General features: G+C 42.6%; 1 protein-coding gene across 2 annotated transcripts in view; it reads left to right on the forward strand.

Annotated features, from left to right (window-relative positions):
• The first annotated feature begins 2735 nt into the window (after window positions 1-2735).
• GRAP2 (GRB2 related adaptor protein 2) overlaps window positions 2736-8637 on the forward strand; it is an 83558-nt gene continuing 77656 nt past the window's right edge. For both annotated transcript variants that reach the window (XM_067559035.1, XM_067559037.1), the window contains exon 1: window positions 2736-2806. The gene's annotated coding sequence lies outside the window, so the exon portion shown is untranslated. The remainder of the gene's footprint in view (window positions 2807-8637) is intronic.

Here is an 8637-nt window from a genome sequence, read left to right on the forward strand (position 1 = left end):
GAGTCTGTATTAATGCAAAACTTCTGCCCCTGCATAAATTTTGAACTGTTTAGCCATCGTACTTCTGTTCCAGGAGTCACTGGCAGCAGCCAGCACCTCTGGTGGTCGTCCATCTGAAGAGCCCTCAGCAGGAAACAGAGGTAGCAAAGTGGTGGTGGAGGGAGTCCGCTCATCCTCACTAAACACTATCAAGTCCTGGTGGAGAAGACAATACAGAAATACTCTGTTAAGCAGTGAATGTTCAGATGCAAGCCACGCTGCTTTAAGTGGTGAAGATGAGCTTTACAGGTGTTGTTTAAAACCAAAAAGGGGGCAGGGAGTTAAAAATTGCAGTTTACCTAAATTGTATGTTTGTTTTTCTAGTAAAACCACTGGCCATTAAATATAGACTGAAATATTTTTAAAAGGATTAAAACTGCAGATAATTGCACATTTATCCAGTTGAGAATCAAGCCATTGCAAATATGCATTTAAAAACAAAAATAACTGAGTGCTGGCTTCTCTCACTCACCTACATGCTGAGATCTGAGTTCAAGGGGCTGTGTTTCCCCTACTAAAGTTTAGGTCATTAATGTCTAAAGCACCAGAAAGCAGAATGGTGAGATGCATTCTTTAGGTGTCAGTGACATGATCATCTATTATAGCAGAAACACAGAACCCTATAATGAGGTCTTGCAGGCTTTTCTGATCACCTTTTAAAATATTAAGGGACTTACTTTGATCTGTTATTCACTGAAGGGTGACTTGCACATTCGAGCAAATTTGTATAAAAGACCATTGATACAAAAGAAATGTTTTGGCCCTATGTTTCCTTTGCTATTATTGAAAAGATTTGTGTTTTCATATGGACTCTCTTTTACCAGTCCCAGCTTCAGCTTGGTAATACTACAGCTACTTTGCAATTTCATAGCACCTTTAATTTAAAACACTAAACCATTTTACAAACATTCAGTGAAAGAAAGCAGCCTTACAATAGCACTGTGAGGTAGGGTATGAGTATTCTCTCTTTGCAGATGGGGAAATGGGACTAAGAAAAGTAAAGAAATTTCCCCAGCGTCATACAGGAAGAGAACCCAAGTCTCTTCACGCCCAGCCCTGTGTTTTAAGTACTAGGTGTGTTGGGCTAGGTTCTCAGCCATGGTTACTTGGTGTAGCTCCCTGGAAGTCAATGGAGCTATGCTAATTTCCACCACCTGAGGATCAGACCCAGTGCCTCTTACAGCTTGTTTTATTTGATTTGCTCTTAGAGGGAAGCACGCTAGAGGCTGATCCAGGCAGGTATCACCAAGATCGGAGACTTCCTGGACTACGGCCAGGGGGACTGGGTGGATCCCCAAGTGCTGGGTTGGCGCATGGGGCTCTCCTCCCTCCGAACCCCTCTGCAGCCAGTGTGCTTCCAAACCACGCCATGGGCACACCTATACATGCTCATGCTCCACACTCTCTATTTCCTTGCCCTCGTGTCCCACCCTGACACCAAGTGGCGGGATCTTTCACCACCTGTTGAGGGTGAAGAACCCCAGTGGGCCAGGCTGTATTCCACCAGGGATATTGACTGGTGGCTCCTTCATGGAGCTGTGAGCACAGGCATGTACCTGGCGCGGTTCACCCCTCGTCCCGATACCTGTCCCTTTTGTGGCATGAGGGAGACCCTGGCGCACATATATCTGGGATGTGTCAGGTTGCATCCCCTATTCCGGCTCCTCCAGAACCTCCTTCTGAAGTTCTGGCTGCACTTCTCCCCACACCTTCTCATCTATGTACACCCCGTCCGTGGCTCCACAAAGTCGCAGGACCTCCTCGTCAACCTCCTCCTCACCTTGGCCAAGCTGGCCATCTACAACCCAAGGGAGAGGAGGTTGGCGGAGGTGCTCTGCGACTGTGGGACCTACTTCCGTTCTTCCGCCCACTCCTGTATCTGGGCAGAGTTCCTCTGGGCCACGTCCGCTGACTCCTTAGCTTCTTTTGAGGAGCAGTGGGCGCTGTCCAGGGTTCTCTGCTCGGTGTCCCCGTCAGGTTCCCTCCGTTTCATCCTCTGACCTTCACACCTATTCCTGTTTTCTCATTTGTTGTCGCCCAAAATTAGTTGAGTCCCGGGCCCAGTAGTTCCTCCCCTTAGGCCCGGGGAGGGGCTTTTAGCCGAACCCAAATAGTAGAGGGAAGCCAAAAACTGGTGATTATAACATCTCAGTCACCCGCTGATGTGGTCACCCACTGGCGAACCCAAATAGTAGAGGGAAGCCAAAAACTGGTGATTATAACATCTCAGTCACCCGCTGATGTGGTCACCCACTGGCAGATAAGTACAGAAATGAAAACAATTTCATTGACAGAGGTAATATTTGAAGTGCTTTCCTCTCTTCACAGAAAGGGTTAAAAACCACAGCAGGTTTCCAATTGTTTTAACAGATTAGTCTTAACAAAGCAGTGCTTACAGCAGCTGAATGGGGAACTAAGACTTTGTCAACACTAGAAAAGTATCTATTGCATACATCAGGGTGATAGGAATGAATGCAGTTGAAACAGTGCTGAACTTTGAAGTCTATCCTTGGCACATTTGCGGATAAACTAGGCTCAGTACTGGTTTAACTCTTTGTTGCTGACACCTGCTATCAGCACTGGGTTTTTGGTTTTTTGTTGTTGGTTTTTTTTTTTTTAGTGCAGTCAAGATTTAAGGCATAAATTCCTAGAACAAATTAAAATGACTCTGCTTTTGTAACTCCAGACAGATTGGCAGCCTTGAGTGGAGGAGGAGTAATTATGAATGGCATAGGGCCGGTGGCAGTGACTGTGAATGACAGAAAAGGTATGTGATCTTACAGAGTTTTAATGTGTTTGTGGTAGGTTCAGACACCGACACACAGGAGTTGGAAGCAGTGTCTAGTGACACATAGGTTTAAAGTTTGAACACAAAGATGCTTTGATAGAGCCCTGAAAGTGATGCTGTGCTACATGTGTGTAAGCTTTGTTGCTGCTTTTGTTGGTTTTATGCGTCTTTATTCACTGCAATAAGAGGAACAATCTAAAAAGTAGACTAAGAAAAAATATCCCAAGTCCGTGTCTGTTCATTTTTCTCACAACAAAGAAACAACATATTCCAGAAGTCCAAACCCTTCTAGCCTGCTCGGAAACTGACACAACTCCAAAGTCTTGGTAGTTCAGTTCAGCTAAGCACCCAAAAGTTTGGATAATGATTCTAGCTTCTGAGATCTGCAAAGCGGAGCCAGAATTAGTGAGAAAAGCCTTTTTCACAATATTTCTCTATTTCTGCTTCACAACTTAAACAGGTAAAGCAATGACTGCATTGAAATGAAAAATAACTGTAAAAACATTAACTGATCGTCCTTGAGTTTTCCAAAAGCTTTGGTTTAGTTTCAGTTCCATCTGGGGACAAAAGTTCATAATGGTTTTTATTTTGTAAGAATCAGATTTCATTTGACATGAAAATGATTCTGATAGCAGGAACCGATGATTATGAGTTCACGGCAGGATCAACTTAAATAAGAAGAGAAAAGCTGAGAGAGGATAAACCTTCTGTAAAAGCCGACATAAGCTAAATTAGCAAAGGTGCTAAGGAAAATGATTAACAATGTGTGGAAAGTAAGTGGAATCATATTTTAAGGCTTTGTCTACAGTAGTGAATGGAACCATTTGTAACTGAACTGGTGTGAATCGTGGATGACACTGCCCTAAGTATCAATGTAGCAGTGTGTCCACACTAGCCATTCTGTTCTGGTTGCATTTTTGCCGTGTGTACACACTTGTGCTCTGTTACATAGTTGTTGTTGCACTGCCCGCTGGATTTTTTTTCCACAGTTCTCTGCTCAGCTCTCTGAAGCAATGGATTCTGGGAGCTATTACAAGGACTCCAGAAGCTCCTCTATTACACACAAAGTTGCAGGCCAGCTGCAACAGCAAAACAAATGGATGTAGGTACACTTTAAAAAGCAATAGAGATACTATCATCCAGGTTCATAAGTGCATCTCACTGGGACTCCGGTTTTCCTTTCCAAGTGCTTGTAAAGGAGCGGAATGGCTATGACGTGGCAAGAGTAGGAGGTAATCCAATAAGTAGTGGTATCCTGATTCAAAACGTTGACCTATACGGGGGTTGCAGGCATAGATGTAACAGCTAGTTGTTGAATCAACACTTCAGTTATGCTTGAGCCCTAACATAATAGATGAACATTTCCTTTTGGAGATGTCTGGTCTCCATTTGCATATCTCATTCCTTCTGAAATGAACCCTGCATCATTTCCCTGTCATCCTGTCTGAAACCTTCCTATTTCTCAAAGTTGGTTTATTTTATGCTCCTCAAATGTATATGTGCAGTTCAAGCCTTTATTCATATATCTGTGCATGTCTAAGTCTTCCCTGTTCTTGCTTTTCCTAGACTTCAAGTCTGTTAGTCATTCCATCTCTATGGATCCAGTCTGCTTGCCCCCATGTCTGTTCTGGGATGTCTACAGTGGCCACTAAACTGAGAAATAAGAAAGGAAAGAGTTAATAATCATAACAGTAGCACATCCCCTTCCTTGACACAATAAGGCATGTGATTAAAAGTAACAATTTCATTTCAGTTTTGAATTCCAGTTCTTGGTCACAAGGCACTTTCTTCTTTGACTAGAGATGGTAGGAATGTATTATTAGAAATCACACACAACACTTATAAGGGTGAGTGAGGGTGCTAGATTAATGTGAGGAAGGGAGCATGGCCAGGAGGTGGTCACCGTAACTGGATTAACAAAGATTTCCAGCCAGGGAACAGAAAAGCAGTTTTCATTTGCATGGATGATATTCGAGAACCAGCATTGTTAATGAGGAAGTTATTTGAGCTTCTGTGGGGTAGAGGGAAATAGTCAGTGCCCCAAAAACTGATTGTAAGGCTAGCAGACTTGTTTTGCACAGGCTTTTGGACATAACTCCAGAGTATTGGGGAGAAATAACGTTAAGGATTGAAATCTTGTGGACATACTGATTAGTCAATCAGAGCTGGTGGGATAGACAGCATAATTAGTTCCCCTACTCTCATGGTCTGTAGTTATCTGCACATCACGCTGCCAGCAAAATATGCCTAAAACTGCTTTTCACGCATTAAACAGAAATAAAAAATAAAATTTGATTGCAAGTAGATATAAGCAGCAAACTATATATGGATTGAGAAATACAAGGTCACATGAACATTTATACTAATATGCGCAATATGTAATTTATTGCAATAGTATCTTATTTTTAGATCTTTTTCACTGTGATTTCTATGTTACTTTTTACTTTTTTCTCCTCTCTTGTCCATCTGGCCATGAGGCATGACATGGCACAGCCAATCACTGTGCACACCAAAGCAGGCACTTCCACCCTGAACTGCATCAGAAAGCAAGGGGGAACATTACTGAAGAACATGATGACCCTGGTGGATTACAGGGGAACTGAACTGAGTGGACTGCTGAGCAGAACATCAGTAGCTATCACTCATTCTGTAGGGGAGGAGAGCATGGAAGAGTCAGGGAGAGAGTTGGACACTTCCACCTTGATATGAAGCATTATCCCCTATTCACCACCGCTAACAACAGCATTCATAGGAACATGGAAAACATTTTTCTGTCCCCAACCCTAAAAAATCAGCTCCCATTGATATATTTTACAATAAAAATCTGCATACCTGCTATAGAGGGCATCTCTCCTACTCTGCCTCCTGCAGAAATGGCCTAGGCATAGTCTCCACGTCCATCTCTTGATCCTGAGATTCCAGCAACATGTCTGGAATCACCTAGTCTGGATCCTTGTCCTGCTGGTCTACCAGGTTCACAGATCTAGTGCTCTCCTTTTTTCCATCACCATTGCACTGCAAGAAACCTCCATGCTATTCAGAAGCATCTCAGGCTGTGTAGAAGGGTGAATTCTAAGAAATCAGTCCAGTTTGTTGTAAAAGGGGCACATTTTTCAGCACGAGCCAGGTCTACTGTAATTATCCCAAGCCTTATTCTTCTTGAACCTTCAGTCCCTTTACCTTCTCTCAGTACTCTTTGCCACTCTGAGCAATACTCAGCTTGGTACCCAGTAGCTCAGATACCCAGCCATACACTAAAGTAATGCGAAAGACCAATTTCCAGCAGTCCTGGATCGCCTCATCTTCACAGATGGCCACTAATGCCTGCACATTGGCTGTCAAGCCAGCTGGCAGCATTCTCATACAGTGGCCTCCTCAGATACATGCTGATGATAGAATCAAAGTAAAATCAGAGACGCTGATCACTGTGAAAACAGCATACCACTAGCTCCATGCTGTCTGTGCTATTTGTATACATAAGTGTTTTCAGCAAACTTAGCCCTTTCTGACAAAGTGCAGAAAGTAGACCACACAGGCTATAAACAGTGGTCAATGTGCTGTGAGGTGGTAGTGGGAGGACTATTTGCACCGCTATAGTTATTTTGCCAGTGATCTTCATCTTCTGGTGATTTAGCATGGCAGATTTCTCCAGTGTAGACAAGGCCTGGGTGTGGTGAATTTGAAAGCTTTCTTCATGTAAAAAAGCATTATGGACATAAGTACAAGACTAGAAACTAGGAACTCCTGAGCATAAATCTAGGCAATGGCAATGTGCAGCACAGCTAGGGCCTGATTCTCATTTACACGAAGACTGCTTGATGCAGCCCTGGAAACATGATGAGGCCTTACAGCTGAGTAAATTACACTTACATCTACCTCAAGGCCTCTTTACACTGCCACAATGGTGTAAAGCGGCCTTCATGTAAATGAGAATCAAGCACCGAACCCTTCAGATATCCCATCTGTAACAGAAGGATGATACTACTTATAGTGGTCATTATTAAAATTTCAGCATTCATCTACAGTCACCCACTGTTGGAAATCATGGCAGTTCCCTATTCTTAGAACAGGAAATAGGTGCAGTATCTCCAGCATCATTGCTCATTGGGCAGTACAGTATCTGGGTAAATGTTGACTTTTTAATGGGAATCACTGGGCCACAGTGAGGTTTAATTAGCCAATGGCAGTGACTTGAAACTGTAAAGTCCTATATAAGTGCTAAGTATTAAACTATGAAAGTGCAGCATAAGAAAAGAGGAAGTACTGCTGTGAATCTGAAATCTCCGCTTTCCTAAATTCTTGTGTGTTGTGCATGGAAAACAGAATGGGTTGAAATATATATTTATCTCAATCCATTTTAAAAAATAATATGTGCAAGCTTTGCCTATGCTGACTTAGCAACCATAGAGATGAACCCTTCCCAATTTCCCTTTTGTAATCATAATGTGTGCTTTCCTTTAGTACTGTAGATCACATACAATCCCTTACACAGCACGTGTGGGCATCACTAATAAGATTTACTGTTTATCCATGCCAGGTTTTATCATCCACTGCGAAAGCAGCTTGCCAAACAGAGGGAGAGCTGGACTGTGGCGAGTGCTGCTGACATTTATTAAGAGGGGAAGCTTGGCAGGGGTGGTGGTGGAATATTGCCATGTTATAATAATGCTTTTAAAATGAAAAATCTCATTTCCAAACCTCTTTGCAAAGCAGGGGTTTCCATTTATAGAAAACTATTTGGGATGGGGAAGGAAGCAAATTAGTTACAGCAGACCTTTGTAGAGCTATAGAAATAATAGCCAGGAGTAGGTGGGAAGAAACAGAGACAAGGCTGTATTCCTCTTCATCATAAGATTCCATAAAACTTTTGGGGCATATTCCTCTCCTCAGTATACAGGGAATTACATGCACTGGCCAGAGAATATGCTCCTCAGAATCACATGGCGTGCAAAGTATTATGACCAGTTACTATTTGTTTGTAAAAAATGTATTTGAGCACAGAAATGGGTCCTCTGGGATGGGATTTCCCCCTCCCGGGATGTTCTTCCTCTTTATTTCTGCCTCCTGTCACACCCTTAAATTCAGGGATGCAAGAATTCTCCCACTGGTCCTTTCAGAGTCTGCATTCATTTCTGTAAACACCAGTCAGAAGAGGCAGTTGCTCCTGCCCCTATGTCATGGATTTTGGAAGACAGAACAAGGATGAATTTGATTATAGCAGAGTCCAAGGTCACTGTCCCTCCCGCTTTCCCACAATTGAAGGAAATGATGTCAGGTACATCCACCTCATCCTAAAAAACAATGTCTCCTCAATGGTCCAAATGAGGAAAACCTTCCTCCCCTAGGTCAAAAGACTCAGAGTGGGGTAGAGTGTGTAGAATTCCTTCCAGACTAAGCAGTTTAATTGGGTGAAGTTGTAGTTCATAAAGCTACCAAATATACAAAGATTTGTTAGTCTACATATTAATCAGATAAAATCAGGTTTTAAGATAACCTTTTTGTGCAGAAACTAGCAATCAGACAATGAAATGTTACTAAGAGAGAAAAGGGTACTCGGCCTGGAATACCCATGCATGCCTACAGAGATGTTAATATGTATTTATTTCTATTAATAAACTTAGTGCAATTTACGTAGCTTTTTATAAGCGACCTTCCAAAACATATTCCAGGTGAACATCAGGTCTGCTGACTGATGGCCAGATGATAGAGCTAATTTACCCAGCTAGCATAATCCCACTTCCATGTGGTAGCTGGACTCATTTTGATTCAGGTTGTGATACTTTTACACAGACTGAGTCATATCTGATTCC

This window comes from Emydura macquarii, unplaced genomic scaffold, assembly GCF_026122565.2.
Source record: "Emydura macquarii macquarii isolate MOO-44397 ecotype Brisbane River unplaced genomic scaffold, CSIRO-AGI_Emac_v2 contig_2205, whole genome shotgun sequence".
NCBI lineage: Eukaryota > Metazoa > Chordata > Testudines > Chelidae > Emydura > Emydura macquarii.